General features: G+C 41.7%; 1 pseudogene; it reads left to right on the top strand.

Annotated features, from left to right (window-relative positions):
* Positions 1-22,067: 22,067 nt before the first annotated feature.
* LOC116549383 lies at positions 22,068-22,391 on the top strand (annotated as a pseudogene).
* The last annotated feature ends 5,446 nt before the right edge of the window (positions 22,392-27,837 follow it).

The raw sequence follows: 27,837 nt of genomic DNA, 5'->3' as shown, positions 1-27,837 counted from the left end.
ATCAACGGTGGACTGGATAAAGAAAATATGGTACATATACACCATGAAATACTATGCAGATGCAAAAAAAATGAAATGGTGTCCTTTACAGAAACACACATGGAGCTGGAGGCCATTATCCTAAGCAAATTAACATAGGAACAGAAAACCAAATACTGCATGTTCTTACTTATGACTGGGAGTGAAACACTGAGCACACATGGACATAAACATGGGAACAACAGACACTGTGGGCTGTTAGAGGCAGGAGGGAGGGAGAGTGGCATGAATTGAAAAACTACTATTGGATGGTATGCCCATTACCTGGGTCCAATATCCCCATGTAACAATCCTGCACAGGTACCCCCTGTATCTAATATTAAAGCTGAAATTTTAAAACAAAAAAACAGCCAAATTACCACAAATTCAGTAGCTTAAATCAACACATATTTATGGTTCTGGAGGTTAGAAGTCCACAATGGGGCAACAGCCTGGTTCCTTGTGAAGGCTTCAGAGACAGTCAGTTTCTCTGTCTTTTCTAGTTTCTAGAAGCCACCTCTATCCCTCGGTTTATGTCCCCTTATCATTTCAACCTCTGTCTTGGTCATCATATCTCCTTCTCTGACTTGGGCCCTTCTACCTTTCTTCTATAAGGACCCTTGTGAATATATTAGGCCCACTCCGAAAATTCAAAAAAAAATCTCATCATCTCAAATTCCCTAATTTAATCATATCTGCAAAGTTGCTTTTGCTATGCAAAGGAACATAGTCACAAGTTCTGGGAATTAAGATGTGCATGTCCTTTAGGGGCCATTGTTCCGCCTCCTCCGCCTTATCTACTTGGTTATTTGTAAGTCTAGATAAGCTTCCCTGCCCTAGGGTCCTAATTGATTCAGTTTCCATCTTCCCTCCATGTTCAACATACTACATAGTAGGCACTCAGCACATATGATTGGAGCTCAGTAAAGACCCCAGGGGCGGGGCGAAGCTCTAGACTACAATGATAGTGTTAGTGGGAATGGAGGCTAGAAAGGACGTTTGTGACATCTGAAGGAACCAGTGATAAGACCGTCTCTGTGCCAAGGGTCAGTGATGAAAGACTGAGCTGACTGGAGGCCTATGTCCTGTCTTGGTGATGGGGATGAGACTAGGAGCAGGCATGAATGAAGGTAGTTGAATGAAATGCTTTGGCAACCACTTGCCCTCCTGATGTGCCTCATGTGTGCCCCATGCAAGGTTTTGCTACAAAAAGGATTGTAAAATGTTTTAAGTAGGATAATTTTAGCGAAATATTAGGCAACCACTGTATGATCCCACTTTGGAATATCCTGTTCTAGGTGAACACATACAGTAAGGTGACGAAGCAATTCCAAAGCTCTATGTTAGGCCAACAAGACGGGGGCCAGCAGATTTTTAGATACGTGAGAACTGACCAATCTGCAGGTGCTCTCAGCTGTGAGTTCAGGAAGCAGCGGATCAAAGAAATAAGGTACTCATACCCTGCCAGTGGGTTGGGGCTGCTGGGAAGATGACCCTGACCAGACCCAGAGATCCCAGAACTAGCAGCTCCACTCCGCCTCTTCCAGGCTGCTTAACTCTGAGTATCTAGCAATTCTTTGTTGGGTAACATCCCTTAGAAAGGCTGATTCTAGTGTAGTGATTGTATTCCTGCTTAAAAGGACCACACACCTTCAGAGCTTGCATTAGAAAAACACCATGCCATGTCTCAAGAGGGTGAGAATAAGAGGTTGATGCTGTATTTCAGTTCAACTGGGGCACCCTCTCCCTAAGCATCTGCTGTGAGAGCTAACTGTCCACAGTGGGCCTGATAAAGCACTGGTGGAATATCCATGAGAATGGTCCAGAAGGCTTTTCAAGCTAAGGAATCAGAAGGTACACACTAAGGAATTAGTAGGTGCACAGCAGGGCTGGAGGTGATGTTTTCAGAGCCATCAGAACATAGTGAATAAAGGAGGCAGAACTCTCTAAGGACGGAGAAACTACAGAGAAAAACAGATGATGTTAGGGTGAAAAGAGATAATCTAGAAAAATAAAGGAGGCCAAATAAAGGCCAAAGAGATTGAGTGAGATGACAAGGAATATAATGTACAGAAACCAAAGAAAAAGGCAGGTTCTGGTGGGAAGGATCAGATGTCACAATTGCCACTGGTACCTTGCTGAGCAGGGCCTCGATCACCCTGTCACCCTAAGATCCAGGGCATTGGCTTCCAGCTCTAAAGCCCTCGGGCCCTACCTGCTGGAGTGAAGGGACTCTGTTGCCGTCCCATCTACAGCCCCCTTCTGCCCCATCCTTCCCATCGCATATGACTGCTGGCACAAGGCTCCCTCTTGTTTCTAGTTTCATAACATTGAGTGCTGCTTTATCCCAGTGCCTGTGTGGTCTCTAGTGAGTCTGAGCTTCCAACTTTCTTATTTTTCCTTGACACAGGATCTCACTCTGTCACACAGGCTGGAGTGTGGTAGCATGACCACAGCTCACAGCATAGCAGCCTCAAACCCCAGGGCTCAAGCAATTCTTCCACCAGCCTCCTGAGTAGCAGGGACTACAGGCATGTGTCACAACACCCAGCTAAGACAGAGTCTCACCATCTTGCCCAGGCTGCTCTCGAACTCCTGGGCTCAAGCAATCCACCGACCTCAGCCTCCCGAAGTGCTGGGATTACAGGTGTGAGCCATCACACAGGCCTCCAACTTCCGACTCAGGGTTTCCACTTTCAGTATTCCAGCAATCTGACTGCCTGGCCCTGAAGCCGACCACTGACCTTGGTATTCCCGCTAAACGCTGGCCTTTGGCTCTTTCCATTTGGAAAAGAGCTTTCAGGCAGATGCTTTGAGGTTTCATCTGCCTTAAAGCAAGGCAGTGATCAGCACAGTCAAATGAAGCAGAAATGCCAAAGAGAAAGAATATGGTTGGAGAAAACATCAAGGTGATGTTTGAGTGAGCAGTTTAAAGAGCACAACCTCGAGAGTCTAAAAGGAAGGGAGGGACAGTAAAGGATGAAGGTGAGTAGGAAACCAAAGATTGCCACGAGAAGCAGGTGCCATCTTGATGGCTGAGACGGTTTTCTGACCCAACTCTAGTTGTCTTCATTATCCTCTTACCCCACAGGGAACTAGTCTCTGAATGAAGGCAGTGGAAACTTTCAGAGGAAGGCAATTGGAAACCGCTGGTTTAGGTGACATGTGATAAGAAGAAAGCATTTCCTTCCAGCAGCTTCTGAAACAAACATGGTTTCAGCCGTGTCTGCTTACTGCTTCAAAGGAAGGCACTAGCTGTGCTACTGAGTTCTAAGCTTTCAATATCTGACTTTTCTTGCCCTTGGTAAACAGAGGAAGAAAGAAAAGGAAGCTGAGCGTCCAGCTCCGCAGGTATTGTTCCTATGACGATCTGTCTCAGTCCAGTTTGGGCAGTCAACTTGCTTGCTCAACTTCCTCTTCTTGGCCTTTAAATCTCAGCCTGAAACAAAAGCTATTTGGACTGTGCAGTTTTCCCCTCTATATGTGCACTAAAGCGTTTTAGGCAGCATCTAAGATATTTTAATCATATTCTTTATTTAAAAGGACCCCATAATCTACCCATAAAACAGGTAAGTTAGCATCGATTATTCACATTACCAAAGTAATTGCTTATATTAAAAGGTATTATTATAATCGGGTCACTTTAAGACTTAAAGAAAACAGGTTTTCTTTTATTATCAGTTGACCCACTCCCTGAATGAATGTAGTATTTATTTTGAGATGATTATAGCCATTCTTTTTTTTTTTTTTTCAAGACAGAGTCTCACTCTTTTGCCCAGGCTGGAGTGCAGTGGCGTGATCTTAGCTCACTGCAACCTCCACCTCCCGGGTTCAATTGATTCTTGTGCCTCAGCCTCCCGAGTAGCTGGGATTACAGGCGTGAGCCACCACACTCAGCTGATTTTTGTATTTTTAGTAGAGACAGGGTTTCACCATGTTGGCCAGGCTCGTCTCAAACTGCTGACCTCAAGTGATCTGCCTGCCTTGCCCTCCCAAAGTGCTGAGATTACAGGTGTGAGCCACCACGCCTGGCCTGATTATGATCATTCTTTTCTCCTACTAGTCACATGGGTATTCATTTTTAAATAAAAATTTAATTTATATATTTTTATATATTTTTTCTCTCAGTCTGAATTCAGCATCACATTTGGGTTCGGAGAGAAGATTGAGTCATAAGTTTAAGTTGGCAAGAATTTCAGAGTATAAAGAGAAGCTCCTGTTTTAAATTAGGTAGAGTTCAGATTGTTCGGATTGCTTTTTCCTGAGGAAAAAAACAAATGCTTAAAGGTAAGGACACTTACCTTAATCATTTCATGAAACTCTTGTAAATGTATTATTGTGTGTTCTCTGCTCTTTCATCTGGGCCCTGCACATCTGTTCCTTGGTGATGCCTATCAGTGTGAGAGAGCTTGTAGGCAAACTCTGTGTTATTTTCATTCCTTTCAGCAAATGAATCTTGATTATCTAATTTGTGTCAAGTACCATTCAAGAGACTTGAGGGAGGGGCAAAGAACATGGGAGCCTGGAGCCTTCCTAGAGGAAAAAGGTTGGTGGGAGTGATAAACTGCCATGAAACTGCTCTTGCTCTGCGTCAATTCAATTTCCCTAGTGTTTTTAAAGTGGCCTCTGGGAATGGCAGCAGCTAATAGACCATGTGTTTAATGGAAAGAACAAGGGCGTGAGGGTCCGGTAACACCACGCCTGATTCTCAGCCCCATCAAATATTAGCTGCAATCTTGGGCCAATTAACTCCAGTCCTGTGTCGCTGAGAAATGCATCATTAGGTGATTTCACCATTGTGTAAACATCATAAAGTGTACTCACACAAATCTAGATGATATGGCCTACTACACACTCTTAACACATTCACTAAAAAGGAATCTCATTTAAAAGAGAAGGAGACTTCATTCCAGCATGCAGTTTGCAAACTAAGAAGACAAAGCCTTTGTATAAAACAAAGGTTCACTTAATCAGAGCAGAGAGGCTGTCTTATATGGGGAATGTTCCCGCCCAAGTTCCCACTCCAGTCCACTATGCAAACAAAAGACGCAAGCGTATTCAGCTAAAAATGGGTGATGTTAAAACTGATCACCAGGCCAGGCATCGTGGCTCATGTTTGTAATTTCAGCAATTTGGGAGGCTGAGGCGGGTGGATCACCTGAGGTCAAGAGTTCAAGGACAATACAAAGAGAATAAAATACCTGGGAATACAACTAACAAAGGACGTAAAGGACCTCTTCAAGAACGACAAACCACTCACTGGCTCAACGAAATAAGAGAGGACACAAACAGATGGAGAAACATTCCACTTTCATGGTTAGGAAGAATCAATATCGTGAAAATGGCCATACTGCCCAAAGTAATTTACAGGTTCAACACTATGCCCATCAAGCTACCAATGACCTTCTTCATAAAACTGGAAAAAACCACCTTAAACTTCATATGGATCCAAAAGAGAGCCCACATAGCCAAGTCAATTCTAAGCAAAAAAAACAAAGCAGGCGGCATCACACTACCAGACTTCAAACTATACTACAAGGCTACAGTAATCAAAACAGCATGGTACTGGTACCAAAACAGAGATATAGATCAATGGAACACAACAGAGACCTCAGAGGCAACACCACACATCTACAACCATCGGATCTTTGACAAACCTGACAAAAACAAGCAATGGGGAAAGGAGGCCCTGTTTAATAAATAGTGTTGGGAAAACTGGTTAGCCATGTGCAGAAAGCAGAAACTGGACCCCTTCCTGACACCTTACACTAAAATTAAATCCAGATGGATTAAAGACTTAAACATAAGACCTAACACCATAAAAACCCTAGAAGAAAACCTAAGCAAAACTATTCAAGACATAGGTGTAGGCAAGGACTTCATGACCAGCACACCAAAAGCATTGGCAACAAAAGCCAAAATAGACAAATGGGACCTAATCAAACTCCACAGCTTCTGCACAGCAAAAGAAACAGTCATTACAGTGAATCGGCAACCAACAGAATGGGAAAAAATTTTTGCAATCTACCCATCTGACAAAGGGCTAATATCCAGAATCTACAAGGAACTAAAACAGATTTACAAGAAAAAAAACAAACAAGCCCATTCAAAAGTGGGCAAAGGACATGAACAGACACTTTACAAAAGAAGACATACATGAGGCCAACAAGCATATGAAAAAATGCTCATCATCACTGGTCATTAGAGAAATGCAAATCAAAACTACATTGAGATACCACCTTATGCCAGTTAGAATGGCAATCATTAAAAAATCTGGAGACGACAGATGCTGGAGAGGATGTGGAGAAATAGGAACACTTTTACACTGTTGGTGGGAGTGTAAATTAGTTCAACCATTGTGGAAGACAGTGTGGCGATTCCTCAAGGACCTAGAAATAGAAATTCCATTTGACCCAGCAATCCCACTACTGGGTGTATATCCAAAGGATTATAAACTGTTCTACTATAAGGACACATGCACACAAATGTTCATTGCAGCACTGTTTACAATAGCAAAGACCTGGAACCAACCCAAATGTCCACCAATGATAAACTGGACAGGGAAAATGTGGCACATATACACCATGGAATACTATGCAGCCATCAAAAACGATGAGTTTGTGTCCTTTGTAGGGACATGGATGAACCTGGAAACCATCATTCTCAGCAAACTGACACAAGAACAGAAAATCAAACACCGCATGTTCTCACTCATAGGCAGGTGTTGAACAATGAGAACACATGGACACAGGGAGGGGAGCATCATACACTGGGGTCTGTTGGGGGGAAGTAGGGGAGGGACAGCAGGGGGTGGGGAGTTGGGGAGAGATAGCGTGGGGAGAAATGCCAGATATAGGTGATGGGGAGGAAGGCAGCACATCACACTGCCATGTGTGTACCTATGCAACAATCTTGCATGTTCTTCACATGTATCCCAAATCCTATAATGCAATTAAATAGATAGATAAATAAATAAATAAATAAAGAGTTCGAGAACAAGCCTGGCCAACGTGGTGAATCCCTGTCTCTACTGCAAATACAAAAAAAATTAGCCAGCTGTGGTGGCAGTTGCCTGTAATCCTGCTACTCAGGAGGCTGAGACAGGAGGATAACTTGAACCTGGGAGGCAGAGGTTGCAGCGAGCTGAGATTGTGCCACTGCACTCCAGCCTGGGCAATAAGAGTGAAACTCCATCTCAAAAAAAATAAAAAAAACAAAACTGATCACCAGACAAAGTTGACTGGTCAGGTCCAGTTGGTGGAACGGGGCCTTCCATCAGCAGTTAATTCTGGAGGCACAAATGGGAACAGCTTTGAAAGCCCCAAAGTTTATCTGCTGTTCAGCTGGCACAAGGTATGTGTGTAATCTTCAGTCAGCAATTGGCTCTCAGTTCCACTCAGAATTTAGACCCAGTTAGCCACTCAAGATCCATCTCAAAGTGTTAGCTTTTTCAGGGTTTACAGCACCTGGGATATATGATGTTGCTGTGGTATCTATGGTAAAGCCATTGCTCCTAGGCTACAAACCTGTATAGCATGTTACTGTACTGAATACTGTCCACAATTGTGATAACATGGCAAATAATTAGGTATCTAAATCTATATAAATATATAAAAGCTACAGTAAAAATACAGTATAATAAATGGTACACCTGTATAGGGCACTTACCATGAAGAGCTTGCAGAACTGAAAGCTTCTCTGGGTGAGTGAGTGAGTGGTGAGTGAATGTGAAAGTCTAGGACATTTCTGTACACTACTTAGACTTTCTAAACATGGTACATTTAGACTACACTAAATTTATTTTTTAAAACTTTTTTCAATAATAAGTTAACCTTCACTTACCGTAACTTCATTTGATAAACTTTAAATTGTTTTAACTTTTGACATAATATGTAGCTTAACACACACTGTACAGCTGTTCAAAAATATTTTCTTTTTTCATATCCTTATTCTATAAGCCTTTACTTATTTTTTTTTTTTTTTACTTTTTAAACTTTTTCATTAAAAACTAAGACACGCAACACACAGTAGCCTATGCTTACTCAGGGTAAGGATCATCAAAATCACTGTCTTCCACCTCCACGTTTGTCCCACTGGAAGGTCTTCGGGGGCAATAACATGCATGGAGCTGTCATCGCCTATGATAACAAGGCCTTCTTCTGGAATTCCTCCTGAAGGAGCTGTTTAAGTCTGTTCTACAGTTGGGGTTTTTTTGTTTTTGTTTTTGTTTTTGTTTTTTGAGACAGCGTCTCATTCTGTTGCCAGGCTGGAGTGCAATGCCATGATCTTGGCTCACTGCAACCTCTGCCTCCTGGGTTCAAGCAATTCTCCTACCTCAGCCTCCCAAGTAGAGGGAATTACAGGCACCCATCACCACACCCAGCTAATTTTTTGTATTTTTAGTAGAGACGGGGTTTCACCATGTTGGCCAGGCTGGTGACCACAGGTGATCCACCCACCTTGACTTCCCAAAGTGCTGGGATTACAGGCATGAGCCACCACACCTGGCCTATAGTTAGTTTTTTTAAATAAGTAGAAATACATGCCAAAATACAGATAAAAATATAAACCAGTAAAATAGTCCTGTATTATCATTATCAAGTATTACGTACTCTACATAATTTTATGTGCTATGCTTTTATACAACGGGCAGTGCAGTAGGTTAGCTTACACCAGCATCATTATAAACATGTGAGAAACGCACAGCACTACAGTGTTAAGATGGCTGGGACACTACTAGGCGATCGGGATGTTTCAGCTCCATTATAATCTTATGGACCACCGTCATATGTGTGGTCTGCTTTTGACCAAAACATCGTCATGTGGTGCATGAATGTATTATAAACTCCAGTTTTCTCATCTGTAAATTATAAACATTTTTACCTTATGGAGGTTTTACATGAATTCAACAGGAAATTCCAACAGGAAAGTTGAATCCAGTTAGGCACCTGGGGTCAGACTACTTGGGATTCAAATTCTGGCTCAACCATTTACTTGCTGTGTGATTCTGGGAAAGCTGTTTAATGTCTTCGAGCCTCAGTTTTCTCTCTATATATAATATTCATAAAAATTATTCTGTTTAACTGGTAGTTGTGATGAGCCAATGAGATTAGAAAGGATTTCCATAGTGCCTGGAACGTAGTAAATGTTCGGATGCATGTTAGCTGTTATTACAGAAAGCACCATGCACAATAAATGTTACTTCCTGTTCTCTTAACTAGATTGTAGCTTAATGGGCAATTGTGCTAAAAGTGCCCAAAGGCAGATTCTTCTCTTCACAAAGAATTCCTTTCTCTTTTCTTTTTCTCCTTTCAAGAATGTTCTGTACACATTACCAAAACACCTTGGGGCAGAGGAGCCTAGAAAGCCTTTAAGTATGTGTATTTTCTTCACCACAAAATTCTTGTGCTTTAAAAAAAAAAGCAGACTCCTAAAAGGCGTCAGTTTGAATAGGAGTCTAAGGTTGTAAATAAAGTATGAAAGAAGAGACTTTGTCAGTCCAATTAAACATAGATCATTATTACTATTAATCAATATCTTCGTTTCAGTGTTTTCTATATATGCTTTTTTAAAAGTACCGTATGTATATAAAGATTGAATTTTATTCAAGGGATCATTGTGTAGGTGTTTCAAATTATAGAACAATGTCCCTTTGGATACTAATTAAATTTTTTGCTTTGGAATAATGTCCAGAGTTCAGATGATGATTACCTTACATTATTTGGTTGGGAGCGTGGCCTTGCCTCTGCCCCTGACCCCATACAGGCCTCCATACCGCGAAGCTTGCCTGGGCCCCTTCTGGGTTCACAGGGGATTCCTCAACTTCCTCACTTTGTCCAATCCTGCCGTCAGTCTGCACTTGGCAAACACATCTTGGGTCGGGTGTCATTTTTACTTATTGCCTAGGAGTATTCCAGATCACTACGCAATTCTGATGCTCACCGTGTAAGACGAGATAGACAGGTTTATGATTTTCACTAGAACACTTGCAGAGTTTTACTATTTTTCAAGTAACAACTCCCCACTTTTCCTTTTTGTATGGTGACTTTCTCACACCAGGACACACTAAATGAATACATTTATAAAGGTGGTATTGTATGGTTACCAGGGGCTACATGTTGGGGGAATGGGGTGTTATTATTTAACAGCTAAAAAGTTTCTGATTGAGATGATGAAAACATTCTGGAAATGGATAGTGGTGATGGTTACACAACACTGGGAATGCACTTAATGCTCATGAACTGTAGTCTTAAAAATGATTAAAATGGGGTCAGCTCACGCCTGTAATCTCAGCACTTTGGGAGGCGGAGGCGGGCAGATTACCTGAGGTCAGGAGTTTGAGACCATCCTGGCCAACATGGTGAAACCTAGTCTCTACTAAAAGTACAAAAATTAGCTGGGTATGGTGGCAGGCACCTGTAATCCCAGCTAATCGGGAGGCTGAGGCATGACAATTGCTTGAACCCGGGAGATGGAGTTTGCAGTGAGCCGAGATAGTGCCACTGCACTCCAGCCTGGGCTACAAAGTGAGACTTTGTCCCTGCCCCCCCAAAAAAAGGTACATTTTATGCTATGCATATTTTACCACATTTTTAAAAAGTAATGTTTTGACATTATAGTTTCATCAGTTTAAACAGACTTTCTAGTCAGGGGGTATTGGTGACCTGAGTCTTACTCGCCTGCCATTTGGGATGGAAGCCCATCATACGAATGCCTTCCAGAGGCTGCAGGGACCTTACCCATGTAACCAGAATGCTGTGCTTTCTCATTAGCCTATTAATTAATTGCATAGAATTCGATGCTTGGAAAGTACTTGAAGGTTTGCTATTTTTGGAAGCTCTACACGTCTTCCTTTCAGTGTCATCTACCCCTTTCAACAGCATCCATAAATCCAGTTTGCATCTGAAGTGCTGATGCATCTCATCATATGTTGTAAATGCCATAAGTGGAGGAAGCAAGTGTCTCTCAGGAAACACTCAATACCTAGGGAGCTGACTATATGGGGTGGAATACACAGTAACTTTTCCCATTAAAAATAATGGAAATAGCTGCCATTTAGCAATGTTTCACTTAGGCACAGAGTTTTCAAGAATGACTTACTTGTCAAGTGAAGGGTAGGTGTAAAAGTCACAGATTCCCACTCCTGGAGAGTCAGTCTTGACCTCGCCATTCCAGCCAATGTGAGATTTTTAATGGCACTATCCAATCCTGGGATTTGCTGGGACATTTATATTTTAATAGCAACTAATCCTCATGGAAAGCATAAACACATTTGAAAGGTTCTGATGTTTGAATAATATGGGTGAAATAATCTCCGGAGACCAGAATGGATTATTTGCTATTCTTCAGAGGGGGTGACTATATAAAAATGAGGAAAGATGACCTTATAAACCTTAGCATGATTGCAGGAAGAATCATGCCTTTGGAATGGAGATGTCTTCTCTCACTCTCACTCTCACTCTCCAAGCTTCTTTCTTCTCTCTTTGAGTATTTATCTCTGCCTCTTTTTCTCTCTTTCTTACATAGGCACAGTGCTATAATTATACTTTGATTTATCTAGCATTATCTTATTTCCATTTAATCCTTGAAATATCCTGTGAGAGGATAATTAAGGCAAATATTATCATTGCCATTTTATAGATTTTTAGAAATGAGAAGATACATAAGGGTTAAGTGACACATCATGAGGTATAGGAAAATCCAGTCCTGCAACCTGTCTTGTGACTCTGGTCTCATACTGGTTCTACGGCTGCAGCCAATTCTGGGGATCATGTAGTCAAATAAAACAGCACTACCAGACATAGCACCAGTGACTTTGACAAGTGGCAGGCATTGTCCTTAGCACAGTTCATCATCAAGTTCTTAATATGCTCCCAGGAGCTGTCATCCTGCCTGCTGAGTAGCCTCTGTCCATTCAACCATCCATCCATCCATCCATCCAGAATAAAGAAAATAAAGGAGGTGCTCAGTTGGAGGAGGACAAGAGATACATCTGCCTTCTGGATCCTGGAGACTGCAATGCTAAGCACTGTAAGGTCTTTTAGGCCGACTGACTGTGCCATGGACAGCATGGTAACCTCTGCAACCTGCATGTACAATCTAGATAAGTTCCTGGAACTAGAAAATCTGAAGTAGAAAGTTTTCCAGGAAAACCACAAAAAGGGGAGGAATGACCAACCCCTGGCACCTAATTTAACTTTGAGACATTCTTCTATCATTCTTCTTCCCACCTCAACTGATAAGGCAACTGGACTTTGTAACCGACCTTGGTCAACCTTATGACTCCAGACCCTACAACCCCCTCCCAACTTACAAAAGCTGCCCTGAACTATGACTTCTGTAACTTTCCGCTACCTACCCCAAACCTATAAAACCAATTCCTATCTCACCGCCCTGTGCTGACTCTCTTTTTGGACTCAGCCCGCCTGCGCCCCAGTTAATAAACAGCCATATTGCTCACACAAAGCCTGTTTAAGGAAGTCTCTTCATTCAGAGTGTGCATTTAACAAGCACCTCTTAGTCAAAACTGACAAGTGAATTCAGCCAATTTTAGTCTATATAGCTCCAAGAACACCACAACAAAATTATTTTTCAAAATATAAATTCAGTTGTCATATTGAATTTTTATCCAGTTAATTCTAGCTATTCAAACACTGGATTTGGGTAACTTAATTTAAAAATGTTTCAACTTCCCTTCTCCCTCACAGGATTGACTTAGTTATGAAAATATGCAAAAGATTAGCAAAACACCTTAATATTTTGGTTAATTGCTTCATAATTTGGTTACTTGATATCTGTCATGCTGGATTGCTGTAATTTAAAACTCTTCACCAGTTTCTTAAATCGTCTATATTTTCCCTTTTATTATATTTTTTAAAAATCTCCTTCTTAAAAGCCTGAAAAAAACCTTTCGATATGTACAAAAAATGGTTTCTAGTTTTTATTCTCCATTGCTATTTGCAATTACTCAGAGAGGAAAAGTATCTTGGAGAAAAACTCACCCAGAACCAGGTGACAACTCACATTCTCTTTCTTAAGATGTTTAACTGTGACAAGCAAAAGCCAATTCAAAGATAGATATTTGGGGCACCCTCTGGTGGCTGAAAAGAGTCATGAGCTCAGGGCCCATGTGTATCAAAAAGCCAGTAATCTTGGCGACTTATTTTAAACGGCCATCACTAAATTTTTCATACAATATTGAAAAGTCAGATCAGGAATGCAGGAAGGACTGAAAAGAATTTGGAACCACAAGAGCTGGACTTGAGTCAGAATGCTCATCTATCAGCTATGTGAACCTGCATTGGGTTGGCAGATCAGTTTCCACAGAGCTGAGGCGGAGTCTGGAATTACTCACTGGAGATAAGAGGCGGTGTTAAAACTAGAGGAGTATATTATTCCATTTATCTGACATGTCCATAAAAGGCAACTCTATAGAAAGTAAATTAGTAATTGCCTGGGGCTGGGGAGGGCATGGGGATTAACTGTAAATGGGTATGAATGACTTTATTGGGGTGACAAAAATGTTTTAAAACCAGATTGTAGCTGTTGCACAACTCACTTAAACTTGTAAAACATCACTATAGTATAGATTTTAAATAGGCGAATTTTATGGTATGTAAATTATACCTCAATAAAGTTATTTTTTTAAAGCCAGGAGGGAAAAGCAGAGTGGATACTCCTAGAGGCATCTAGGAACAGAGCCAGGAAACCTGCGGCCAGCAATTGTGTGGGAGGAAAGGGAACTGTGGGGTAAAGAAGGGGTGAGCAGGAAGAATGCCTAGAAGAAGTGCTGACTCTTGGAACTTCATTTGGTTCACTTTATATTGCCGTTAGCCCACACCTCGGTGGGTTGCTTGAGATTATCATGCTGCAGGCTGAAATAATCACCCTCTTGCCTCTGCCTCTTATGGCTGGTATTTAGGGGCATTTCTGATGGAGTAAGACTATTAAAGCAGCAAACGACATGGAATTCCATCAAAATGACCATTTTGAAACGTAAAACCAATGTTTTCTTTATTACTTTTCTCAGTAACAGGTCACTTAGTGTGGTTTGGGAATTAGATGAGATTAAGAAGTGCACTGATGAGAGAATGTCTATTTTTTACATTGTTTACTAATAGAAAATGTGAAAGTGGGGATTTATAAAAGTACCAGAAGAAAATCCAGGTGACTATCTCTGTAAACTTAGGGTAGAGAGAAACTTGTAAGGAGTAACATCTAAACCAGAATTTTCTTAGACAATAGACGGATTTAATCCATTTAAAAAAAAAAAGAAAAAGAAAAAATTAAGACACAGATGCTGTATTAGGAACTAATATTATATCACACATACCAGACAGGTTTATTAACCTCAATATAACAGATATGTGTAAACCAGAGAAAAATGGGCAAAGGATGGGTAGAGATAATTCACAGAGGGAAAAATAAATTTAAAAATACAATCTGTCAAGTTATGAAACAGCTTTAACCTAAACATCTCGTTAACAAATGTGTTAAGAAAACAATGAGCTATTTTTCACCTATGAGATTAGCAAAGTTTAGGAGGATCAATATGGGTCAGGCCCTGTGGTTCACGCCTGTAATTCTAGCACTTTAGGATGCCAAGGCGGGCGGATCACTTGATCAGGAGTTCAAGACTAGCCTGGCCAACAAGCTGAAACCCTGTCTCTACTAAAAATACAAAAAGTAGTTGGCATGGTGGTGCACACCTCTTACCTCAGCTACTTGCGAGGCTAAGGCAGGAAAATCACTTGAACCTAGGCGGTGAAGGTTGCAGTAAGCCAAGATTGCGCCACTGCACTCCAGCCTGGGCAACAGAACAAAGCTCCATCTCAAAAAAAAAAAGAAGATTGATGTGGCTTACCGTCAGAGCCAGTGCTCTGGTGGACTGCAGCTTTCTAGAAGGTAATTTAGCATTATACCTCAAAATATAAAAATGCAAACTTTTTGGTCAGCAAGTCCACTTGGGAGAATTACTTTATGGCTATAATTACACATGTGTGAAAAGATATAAACATTAATATGTTCATGATTGAGTTATTTGTAGAGGCAAAAATTGGGAAGGTTCTCAAATGCCCATCAACAGAGATTTGATGAAGAACTGTACAACTCAATAGACTATCTGCAATAATTAAAAAGAAATGGGATCTATATTTCGGGCCATGGGGAAAAGTTTACATTATGTTGCTAAGCAAAAAATGTCAGTGTCATAAGAGCATAGATAAAATGATCATATTTTTGTTTAAAGCTAAATATATGGGGTATATGTGTGTGTGTGTGTGTGTGTGTGTGCACGCGTGTGTGCGTGTGTGTGTGCAGGGTAGATGAAACATACCTAGATCACCCTTCACAGAAGGACTTTTGCCCCAACTGTCCCTTTAGGAACTGACTATGCTGCAGTCACCTCTCCTGAGCAGGTAGGATGGGTACGTGCTGATGGAGATGGGAGTTTAAGGCCAGGCCACTTCAGTCCAACACAGAACAACTCTATTGGGCCGCTTACACTGCAGAGTTTTTGTGGGGATAGCTAAGTCTGTTGTCAGGCGTACGATGTAGCTGGAGTTCTCTCTCCATCAAATTTTGTTTTCTTTCCCTTTTTTCCATAGGTGTTAATCCCAAGGACAATTCTTCAAGAAGATCCTAAACAACAAACTCTGTCTCAGAATCTGCTTCCCAGAACATGCAACCAGTGATTTTTAAAGCTATGCAATGAACAAATTCTGGGGGGGATATATCCATCAAGTATTTTGTATTGGATGGCTTTATTTAGATACCTGTGCAAAATTTCTGGCATTGTCAGGTTCTTTTAAAGTGGGTATTTGTTATTTGTGCCATCAGATAAAAATACTAAAGCAGTTTTTATTTAGAAAAATAAAAAGTCAATGGTTTGGTTTTAGTCTGTGTTGAAAAACGCACTCTTCGAATGAAGAGACCTTCCGAACAGGCTTTGTGTGAGCAGCATGGCTGTTTATTCACCTGGGTGCAGGTGGGCTAAGGCCGAAAAGGGCATTAGCAAAGGGCAGTGGGATAGGAGTTGGTTTTATAGGTTTGGGTAGTTTTTGGGGGGTCGGGGGTGTTTCAGAGTAAGTTTAGTTACAGTGGTGGGGGAAGGGACAAGGAGTATACATGACCACAAGTTCAGTTACAATGGCAGGGTTGGGTGAGAGGTATTTACATTATCATAAGAACATTTAAGATGGCAGGGTTGGGTGAGGGGCTTGTCTGGGGAAGCTCTGCTGGGTGATCAGGGACAGTGGCGAATGCAAGCAGGGTGTGGGAGACATCAGCCGAGGCAAGCAGGACTTCAGACTTTCAGGCTCCAGGCTTGCCTATGGAGACCTGACAGTCTGGTCTAAAGTAGACTCCAAAGTGTCTGTATCAAAATGGCAGCATCAACCCATCTGGCATGGATCCTTCTTAATGGGGAGGTAAGCTTTGCAAACACACCTCTTGTTCATACCTTTCCTACTACTCTAGGTATTCAGCTTTGTGGAAGTTTTGGTACTTCTACCAGGTTGTTGGAGCCCTGCTGAGGTTGACTGTGAGGTGTAAGATGAAGAGCAATTTTGGGAAACTGTGAGGTGATGTGCACCACTTGGATGGAAGTAGATGGGAGCAGATGCTACATGTCGATAAATCTCCAACTTTGAGTAGTTTTAGGTAGTCTCTCCTTTTTCATCATGAATAGATGGAACACATGGGTTAGAAGGAGAGCCATATGCTATTTGCCACCAGATTCTTTATCTTAGATCCTTGAATTGTTTAGCAAAAGACTTATACGACCTGTACCAGAAGGACCTTTTAGTTCCTCTTGCAGTGTTTTGTAGCTGTTCTAGATTTGGGCTAAATCTCGTGGTCACATTCTGGAATGTAGAGATACTGTAGGGTTAAAAGCCATTACTACTGAGAACAAATTATTTTGTGGCCAATGCAAACTTAGGGAACATTGAATTAGCTATAATCTGTAGCCGAGACTATGAGTTATTCCCTAAAAGCCATTCTCCCCTTCTTCATTTAGTAAATACAAAACACATGCTTTGGTGGCACATGGCTAAAGAGCACATTTCCCAGACTCCCTGGCAGCTAGATGTGATTAAACGATAAATTCAATGAGCAGAATCAAAGTTTCAAGCTACCTCCTTAAAGGAAGCACCTTTCTCTCTCCCCCAACTCCCCTGCTAGTTGGGATACAGACCCAGCAGGTGTGGTGGTGAGGTATCTGTGCAGAACACCCTATGAGATGAATGGGTAACAAGATAGAAGGAGGCTGGGTCCCCGTCACCTTGGAACCACCATCCCTTGGCTGCTTACACTTGAACTGTTGTGTAAAAGAGAAACAAACTTCTTTCTTGTTTAGCCTACTAAATTTTGGGAAGGGGGAAGTGTAAAATAATCACTGTTTTATATTATACTCTTGCAATTCTATTTTTTTTTTTTGAAAGAAAGAAAGGAGAAAGAAAAAGGGGGAGAGAGAACAGGATTCTTGCTCTATTGCCCAGGCTGGAGTGCAATCTTAAAAAGGTATTAAAAACATCTTTTATGCCAATAATTGTACTTAACAACAGAGACAGGAAGGAATAAGGGAAGAAAATAACAAACAAACAGCCAACCAATATTTCATTTAAGTCTGTGAGATGCTATGCAAATACCGAAGAGTAATTTACTTTCAATTATGTAGTCACTTTCAGAATAGGTGTAATATGATACTGACAAAAATGTATGTTCTGTAGACCTGGGGTGGAGAATTCTATAAATATTCCCTGAGTTTACTTATTCCAGGTCTAAATTCAAATCATAGATGTGCCTATTAATTTTCTATCTGATTGATCCGTCAAGTATTAACAATGCGATGTCAAAATCTCCTGCTATTATTGTGCGGGAGTCCAAATCTCTTTATAAGTCAATAAGAACTTATGTATCTGGGTACTCCTATATTGGGTACGTATATATTTATGATCATTAACTCTTGTTGTTGCATGATCCTTTTACCATTATATGTCCTTCTTTGTTTCTTTGGTCTTTGTTGCTATTAAAGTCTATTTTGTCAGAGACAAAAGTTACAACTCCTGCTTTTGTTTTTTTTTTTCTCTCCATTTAGTCGGTAAATCTTTCTCCATCCCTTTGAGTCTTTGTGTGGCATTGTGAGTTAGATCTGGATACAATGTACCAATAGATTTTAACTTTTTATTCCATTTGCCTGTCTGTGTCTTTAAATGGAGCATTGAATCCATTTAAATTTAGAATTAATATTAATGTTTGTGAGTTCAATATTGTAATTTAATGCTAGCTGGCTATTTTGCCCATTAGTTGATGTAAATTCTTCATTATGGAGATACTCTTTACATTTTGGTAAATTTTTGGGATGACTGATACTGGTTGTTCCTTTCTGTGTGTAGTGCTTCTTTCAGAAGGTCTTGTAAAGCAGGCCTGGTGGTGATGAAATTTCTGAGTGCTTGTTTGTTCGTGAAAAATTTTATTTTTCCTTCATTTATGAAGCTTAGTTTGGCTGAATATGAGATTCTGGGATGAAAATTCTTTTCTTTGGGGATATTGAATATTGACACCCACTCTCTTCTAGATTGTAGGGTTTCTGCTGAGGGGTCTGCTGTGAGTCTGATAGGCTTCCCTTTATGGGTAACCTGACCTTTCTCTCTAGCTGCCCTCAGAATTTTCTCCTTTATTTCAACCCTAGTGAATCTAGCGATTATGTGTCTTGGAGTTGCTCTACTTGAGTAATATCTTTGTGGTGTTCTCTGGATTACCTGGAATTGAGTATTGTCCTGCCTTACTAGATTAGGAAAGTTTTCCTGAATAATATCCTGAAGAATATTTTCCAACTTGGATTCATTCTCTTCATGACATTCAGGTACACCTATCAGTCATAAATTAGGTCTTTTCACATAGTCCCATATTTCTTGGAGACTTTGCTCATTCCTTTTTACTCTTTGTTCTCTAATCTTGTCTTCTCGTTTCATTTCATTAAGTAGGTCTTTGGCCTCTGATATCCTTTCTTCTGCTTGATCAATTTGACTGTTAAAACCTGTGCATACTTCGCGAAGTTCTCATATTGTATTCTTCAGTTCCATTAATTCACTTATTTTCATTTCTAAATTGTCTATTCTCATTAGCATTTCGTCAAACCTTTTTTCAAAGTTCTTAGTTTCTTTACATTGGGTTAGAACATGTTCTTTTAGCTCACAAAACTTCCTTATTATCCACCTTCTGAAGCCTAAATCTGTTAATGGAACGCACTCTTTCTCCATCAGGCCTTGTTCCCTTGATCATGAGGAACTGCAATCCCCTGTAGGAGAGGCATTCTGATTGTGGGTATTCTCAACCTTTTTACGCTGGTTTCTTCCCATCATTGTGAGTTTATCCACCTGTCATCTTTGTGATTGCCAACTTTCAAATTAGGTCTCTGAGTGGACGTCCAACTTGTTGATTCCCAGTGCCGAAATCTGAGCAACCCAGTGCACCGGCTAAAACAGCAGCATTAAGATTCATGGTGCTTTTCTGCTCAGGAATCTCCGATCTGGCTTCCCTCTTGAATCCCTTTTTCAATCAGGTAAATGGGTGACTCTGCCTTCCCGGAGCTCCAAACGTCGATCAAAAAGGGACCCAGTCCCGTTTACTCTACACAGAGAACCGCCTTGCCGAGGCGCCGGCAAAACCGCCACGCCGGCCACAGGAGTCGTGCTGGCGACCCATGGGGCTCCTCCGCTGGGAATCTCCTGGTCCGTGAGCAACAAAAATCCATCTGAAAGTGTGGCATCCTCTCTTTCTGTGTGCTTTCTCTGGGAGCTACAATCCTGAGCTGCTAGTGATCGGCCATCTTGGATCTCTCTCTCTTACAACTCTATTATACTATTTCTTACACATGTAATTATTTGCCTCCTAATCTGTCTACCTCTCTAGAATATTTCTTTCTTTCTGAACTATGAGCACATAGAAGGCATTCCATAAGTGTTTTTAAAACGTGTAAGTAAGTCATTGAATGGTGGGAAAATTTGTGGAAAAGGGAAGCTAGGGAACTAAATACAAATTTCAATTTCACAATTTGGTGTAGCGAAAGTTTCCCTAGGCCTCTCTAGCCTCGGGGTGGGGAATGACTAGACTACTATGAACAATACATTAGGACAGTGATGAATGCATAGGGATTCACAGCTTTCCCTTCCTGTAAGCCCAGAGGAAAATTCTGGTGTTTCTTGCTCAGCGATCTGTGCCACTTCACCGCCATCCTGATCTTAACTCACACTCATCAGGATCATCTGACACACACTTCCCATGTCAGTGGAAGGTTTTTGTCAGAAAAGGCAAGGAAAGGAAATAGGAATGGTGGGGGAGAGGGGATCCTGAGGAAGCTACAGGGCATGAAAACCACATTTCCTTCTGAATGTCATTTGAGAGATACAGGTAAAGGTTCCAATTAATTTGCTTGTTTTTGTTGTGGGTTTTTTTGTTTTTGTTTTTGTTTTTTGAGATAGAATCTCTCTCTGTCACCGAGGCTAGAGTGCAGTGGCATGATCTCAGCTCACCACAACCTCTGCCTCCTGCATTCAACCAATTCCCCTGCCTCAGCCTCCTGAACTGCTGGGATGACAGGTGTGCACCACTACGCCTGGCTAATTTTTATTTTTAGTAGAGATGGGGGTTTCATCATATTGGCCTGGCTAGTCTCCAACTCCTGACCTCAAGTGATCCTCCTGCCTCAGCCTCCCAAAATGCTAGGATTACATGTATGAGCCACTGTACCCAGCCTAATTTGCTTTTGATTTTTGGTCTGTGTTCTCTGAGAGTGACATCACAGAAAGAATGGGAACTTTGAAGAAAGCTGCCACTATTTTTCTTTCCACACCATTAATAGCTAAAGTTTCACTGGCTTTTAGCCTACTTCTTCAGGAAAGGGTTCAGTCCCTTTCCCAATTCACAAATTACATTTGCAATTCCCTGGAGGTTGTTTGTTTTGTGGAAAGGAATTCTGACTCTCACTGTGATGCTGGCTGCTCACGAAGTTACAGCAAGGCCACTTCATGCCTCCATAACCACCACTGGTGTCCTTGGGAAGCTGATGTCTCTGCCCACAGCATGGTCTTCACATGCACCAAAAATCTTCTATCCTCAAGTATTGTTTTTTCTAGAATCTTTACTCTGCCAGAGTCATGCTATGATCCTCACAGAGGTGGAAAGAATATTCTTTTTCCCCATCCCTGACCTTGCATTGATTTCACCTGCTGCATTTATCCCCTTTCTCCATAGAGTACATACATGAGTCTATAGCCCAGGGTTGGCCAGCTGCCCAGGGGCAGATTGTAACTATTTTAGGCTTTACAGGTCAAATGGCATCTCCATTTCATATTATTCCTTGTTGTTTTTTTCTTCTTCACAAACTTTAAATAGTACAAAAACTATTACTAACTTGGAGACAGTACAAAAACAGGCACTGAGCTTGATTTGGCCCTTGAGCCATAGTTTGCAGACCCCTGGTCTCCAGGAATTGCCTAGGAACTGGTATCTGTGATACAAGTCTTCCTCATCTTAATTTTTCTCCAAGATGCATATGAAAAAATTTAAAATAAAGATTTCTGGCCAGACGCGGTGTCTCACGCCTGTAATCCCAGCACTTTCTGAGGCTGAGGTGGGTGGATCACCTGAGATCAGGAGTTTGAAACCAGCCTGGCCAACATGGTGAAACTCTGTCACTACTAAAAATACAAACATTAGTCAGACGAGGTGGGAAGTGCCTGTAACTTGGGAGGCTGAGACAGGAGAATTTCTCGAACTTGGGAGGCAAAGGTTACAGTGAGCAGAGATCGCACCACTTCCCTCCAGCCTGGGCAACAAAGCGAGACTCTGTCTCATAAAAACAAATAAATAAAATAAAAATAAAGATTTCTTCTTCTCTTCTTCAGCTGAAAAGCCATCATGCAATTCAAACTCTTGCAGTGCTGTCTCCCAGTTCAAAACACAAGTTTGAATTATCTTAGGCTCAAACTGAGAACAGGCATTAGTTCAGTTAAATTATTCTGCAAGTTGCTCCGAAGTGCGGAAGCAGGACAGGATGGCTTACATCTTGAATGGACAAGTGTTGGGAGAGCAGAGCTCATCTCCATGGAAATTATCTTTGATAACAGATTTTTTCTGAAGGATAGCCAAGTTTGTGGTTTTTTCAAAACTCTGCTTCAACAACATGTGAAAAAAAGAGGCTACGAAATCTCATCTGATTCCAGATATGATAATGGAAGATGGCCGCCAGGAAGCCCTCCAGGAAAAACAGGTCAAATCAATCATCTTCATGGCCCCAGTCCTCCTCCAAAGGCTGGTGGATGAGGAAGGTAAATGTCTACTCTAAGAAGCAGACAAGTGGACATGTACATTCACAGGGAAGAGAAATCACCAAGAAGCAAAGGGCTGACCACACTGGACAAGTAGATGTATGCGTATGTCTAAACAAGGATTGCCCTAGGTCTTCACAGATGAATGAGATCATGCTGAGAATTCCCTCTTCAGGGAACTGGCCTGACTGGTATGCAGTTCTATAATTGCACGTCTGTCTCATTATCTTTTTAAAAATAGTTTACTGAAGATTTTATATAGTTCTAAGAAGTAAATATTTTTAGGTTGCAAAACTGACTCCTCATCTTTATATAATTAAGTCACAATAAACCTGGACTCTGAAGATGATAAAATGCTATGTATTACGTACTTTTAGTGTCCGTGCCACCTTTTTCAACTTTTGAAATATTGTTCATTGTTAATTTGTTCTTATTTATAACTAAGTCACATTGTATTTTTAAAAATTAAAATAATCTGCAGCAGAATTAACCAAGCTTGAGATCCTTGTCAGCTCTTCACTACAGCCTAACCAATCTGTGGGTGAACACACCTGAGCTGGGGTGTGGAGAAGCCACATAAGGCCAATAGTTTCCTTGGACTTCAGGGTCCAAACGCATCTTTAAGAGGGCTGGCAAATCCACTTTGGTTATTCCTCAGTCTGCTGAATTCACAGTATGAACACATAGCTGACAATTCTTTCTGAGCTTTTTTAAGCATAATTCGTTTGTTTAAATGATCCAGAAACTACAGCCAGATTACTGAATATTTAATATTTAGGAAGTTGAGTTGATTACAGACAAGACAATTGACCTTTGAAAATGCACTTTGCTCTTGTTATTTGAAAAATAATTTTACTTCAGTTACTTAAGATAGAGCTGCTCCTGGCTGGTGAGGAAATGGTCTGTCATGAATGTGCAAAGCAGTGACATTTGTGTAACATGGGACCTCAGGGCAGCAACCAGATGGCTCATTTCTGCTGACAAGTGAGATCCCTGCTAGACTGTGTGTGAAGACGTGCAGGCGTTATTGGAATTTTTGTTTTACCCAGAAAGAATTAGGCAATATTTACCAAAAGGATTTTCTGTGTATTTATATTTATTAGCACAGAGTATATAAGGTCATAAAATCAGTCATTCATTTGGTAAATATTCTGTGTGAGGCCCTGTGCTGTACTGATACCCAAATATTTAAGCAAAGTGAATACATCTGCTTAATAAAAAATTACAACTCATCCCAGAGAAAGAATATTGAAAAGAACTGTCCTAATGTGTGGTCACCTTATGTAGAGGACATAAATCCTATAGCTATCTGCAGTTGCCAGTATCACAAGCTATGCAAAAATACAAAGTAAAACACACACACACACACACACACACACACACACACACACACACACACCAGTGCTTTATGGGAATGGAAAAGGAAGCTAGGTCTACCTCTTTAATTAAAGAATATATTCTCTAACCTTTTAGATACTTGAAAACTAATTTAAACTCTGAAGTAAAAAGCAAAGACTCATCTATTAAGTGATCACTGCCTTGCCCCAAGGCAACTGTAGATCCCAAATGTAATCATTGAAATGTCAGCATTTTCCTTCCCTTTTTCTGCAGTGATACACAGAGCTCCATTGTCTGTTCTCTCAGGCAGCTCAGGCTGGCAGATTCCACCTGAAATCACACAGTGCAATTCTCCTTCCTCGGGAGTGGAAATGCTCGGGGAGGACAATTTGGCTCGGCCAGTTAGTTCAGCTCACACAGCTGTAGCCTGCTGGCAGGAGAATGGGCTCAGCTCTGGGCCGGGCACTGAGCGGGAGGAGGTCTCAAGCCTGAAGCCTGCCCTCATTGGGATCATAGCCCACTGACCCACACTGCTGACCTTGGCAATGAGCAGAAGCAGGGCTCCCAAACATCACTAGGGGATTTCCCTAGGACAACTAGAGCGCTGTCTCTGTGTGCTGAAAATCCATACTAGTGGGGATGACATCCACAGATGACCAAAGGAAACTGAGTCCTGCACAAACAAAGACTTTACATGGGATGAAAGAGTTGTCTCCAGGTGTGTGTGTGTGTGTTGCAGGTGTCATGGGTTGGGAGTAGGGAGTTGTAAAGGGGTGGAGAAGGAACATTGTTATTTCTTGGGAGCTTGAGCAAGATCCCATTCGATTTTTATCTCACAAGTTGCAACAACAAAAACAAAAAAGTTTCAGATGAATTATATAAGGAAAAATTAAAGAGATTGTGGGCAGATCTGAGAATGATTTAGAAGAAACCACAGCTCTTTGTGGCTGATTAGATATGTGAAGCAAGGGAGAAGGAAGTGTTAGGGCAGATAGATTTCTGGCAACCATGGGCTCCATGTGCCTCTCTCAGACATGGAGCCAGTGTGACCATTGCCTGAATTACCCACTAACCCCTGCCTTGGGCTGCTCTCCCACCAAATTCAAACAAGACACGTCCTGGATTCCTTACTATAACAGTTGCTGCATTTTGCCTGCATATAATAAATATGATTTTTGAACCAAAAACTTGGGACACACAGATTCCTCTTCAGTCTGACAATGGGACAGGACTGTGTCTCCAGTGAGGGTGTAAGGTCCTCAAGATGGTTCTGCTTTTAGGACTCTGAGGGTGTACTCCAAGGTGGGATTGGAAAGGTTGGAAGCCCTCTGGTGGTATGTGTCCTAGGTCCTCTGGTCATGAGAACCATAGCTGACCTCATAAAGACATTAGGGAGGAGACTGATCCGTATAAATCTCAGGATTCCATAAACCTCATGTGTGGCCTCTGAAAGTATTCTATTTTCCAAACCATTTTAATCTCATAAAAAAGCCCAAAGAAAGTCAAACTTGAACAGTGCTTCTTATTTCTTTCCTTTTCATTAACAACAACAACAACAAAAATCTCTAACCCATTTCTTTATCAACAAGCCTACGTTCCATTTCCAGGCCAGCTGGAAATTGCATGAAGAAGACATCACTTCGTGGCCTTTTGCAAAGACGGAGCAGGAGGTGCCTTCTCATGCACCACAGCTGAAGTGCTGTGATTAGGTGCAGACAGCAGCTTTCAAACCAGTGTATAACCCAGCAATAATAGGCTTTCCCTACAGTCTCCGGAAACTATAGGAGCTGTTATTTAAGATTTGATGGGAGTTTATCAACTTTTTGATTAAAGAAATAAAAATTTTAAGTCATCTTCTCTAATCACAGTGCTTTCTTTGGAATTCTGCTTCTGGCTGTGTCTTACTTGGTTGGAAAGCAGCTGTCTGTGGTGTTTCAACACACCATGATGCAGACTGCCTTTTCCAGGACATTTGTATACAAAACAACAGTGGAAGATAAGGCAGAGGGCAGGTTTGTTTCCTAGCAAGGATCATAAAGAGAATGTCCCTCTCCAGGAGAAAGACTGGGCAGGCTTGTTAACAGTCCCCTTGTAAGACTGGGAGCACCTTCAGCTCCAGGTTCCTTGGCTGTGACACAATGCGCCATATACACAGCAGCCACCTGGGCCCACCTCTGCATCACCCCCATGGGACTTGGAGCTCCCGGGGACCTCATGGGAACATGAAGGTCACACTGCCAGCTGTGCTGACATGAGGTCTTTTGTTGCTGATTGGGAGTCTCATGTGTTCTGCTAGCATCAATGGAGCTGTGACTGGTTCACTTGTGAGCTTCCAAGCAGGGCAAAAATCTCAGATCCTTCAGGGTTCTTGACATTATTCTCTCTCATCATCCTTTCGGCTCATCACTTGATTTAAAAGTTGAGGGAGATTAGAGAGAAGTTGTGATAAAGACAACAAAAGCAAATTATGTGGCTAATGTGAGATTAATGCTGCTCTCTTCAGGGTCCTGCCAGCTTCCCGTTATCGTTACTTTTCCCCTGCCCCCATCTGAGCAAGCATCAGGCCAGTGAATTGCAGACACAAACCTAGTTATCATTAGTTTCTGGCCAGGTATGGTGGCTCATGCCTGTAATTTCAGCACTTTGGGAGATTAAGGAAGGAGGACTGCTTGAGCTCAGGAGTTCGAGACCGGCCTGGGCAACATAGCAAGACCCCATCTCTACAAAGAACTTTAAAAAATTATCCAGGAATGGTGGTGTGAACAAACATGTGGTCCTAGCTACTCAGGATGCTGAGGTTGGAGGATCACTTGAGGCTGCGGTGAGCTATGATCACACCACTGCCCTCCAGCCTAAATGACACAGCCAGACCCTGTCTCAATAATAATAATCGTTCTACCACGTACTGAGTGCCTGGTATCAGCCATTCCTCATTCCATGATCTGTTTCTCCCAATAATTTTGAAAGCCTGGTATTGTTACCAACCTGAAGCTAGGAAGGGCTGAGAAACTTAACTGCGATATCACAGAGCCTCATGATAGGGGCAGGATTCTTATGTGTATTTATCTAGTAGCAAAGCTCATGTTCCTTCCACTGCAACCACATACTACCTCAGCTATTAGAATAGGATTTCAGAGGAAAATAAGAAACATGTGAATAGTGACGCTGGCTGGTTTGCATAGCTTTCTCTCCTCAGTGTCTACTCCAACCCCATTCCCTGATTCACTGCCCTGTTTCACTTGGCCCCATTACTTCCAATCACAGCTGTTCCTCGACCCTTTTCCCGTTAGCATCTCCTCTCTTTTTTATTTTTTAAATTTAGCATCTCTTCTTAAATGCAGAGATATTCATAATATTTTTTTCACAGCTGATTAGAAATCTGTGCGTGAGGAGATGGGCTAAGAGGTACAGGGTAATGCATGATGTGAGAGAATAATGACAAGAAGCGTGCGATGAACTGGCCCTCAGCAGCAGTGAGAGTAATCCATGACCTCATCTTCCAGTCTGTGGGGCTTCCTAGGCGTCCACCGGAAACCTGAGTTTGGAGCACACTCTCCAAGTCTTTCCCATGGGGGCTCATTTGAGGGATGGCTGCCATCCAGCCTGTATTTCCAGGATATGAGACTTTGATTCCTTGTAGTGTCAACTTTAAAGGAAAGGCATTTTGATGATTCTTTAAAGGGGAAGGGCATTTGAAGAAAAGTTAAACGAAAACAGAAAAATCCACAACTGGTCGGGTGTGGTGGCTCACGCCTGCAATCCCAGCTCTTTGGGGGTCCAAGGCGGGTGGATCACGAGGTCAGGAGTTCAAGACCAACATGGTGAAACCCTGTCTCTACCAAAAATACACTAATTAGCTGGGCATGGTGGCACATGCCTGTAGTCCCAGCTGCTCGGGAGGCTGAGGCAGGAGAATCACTTGAACCTGGGAGGTGGAGGTTGTACTCCAGCACGAGTGACAGAGTGAGACTCTGTCTCAAAAAAAAAAAAAAAAAAGAAAGAAAGAAAAAGAAAAGAAAAATCCACAACTCATTTTCATTTGCAGTCACATGGCCCCTGCTGCCACAGCTATTAAATTCCCTGTGATCTGTGAGCAGGTGGTGGAACACCTACTAAATGAGCTACCCACTTACACATTTCCAAGCACCTC

This window comes from Sapajus apella, unplaced genomic scaffold (genome assembly GCF_009761245.1).
Source record: "Sapajus apella isolate SASKATOON/1434 unplaced genomic scaffold, GSC_monkey_1.0 scaffold6, whole genome shotgun sequence".
Classification (NCBI taxonomy): domain Eukaryota; kingdom Metazoa; phylum Chordata; class Mammalia; order Primates; family Cebidae; genus Sapajus; species Sapajus apella.
The sequence above is the reverse complement of the archived record's forward strand: the minus strand, read 5'-3'. Positions and strand labels throughout refer to the sequence as shown.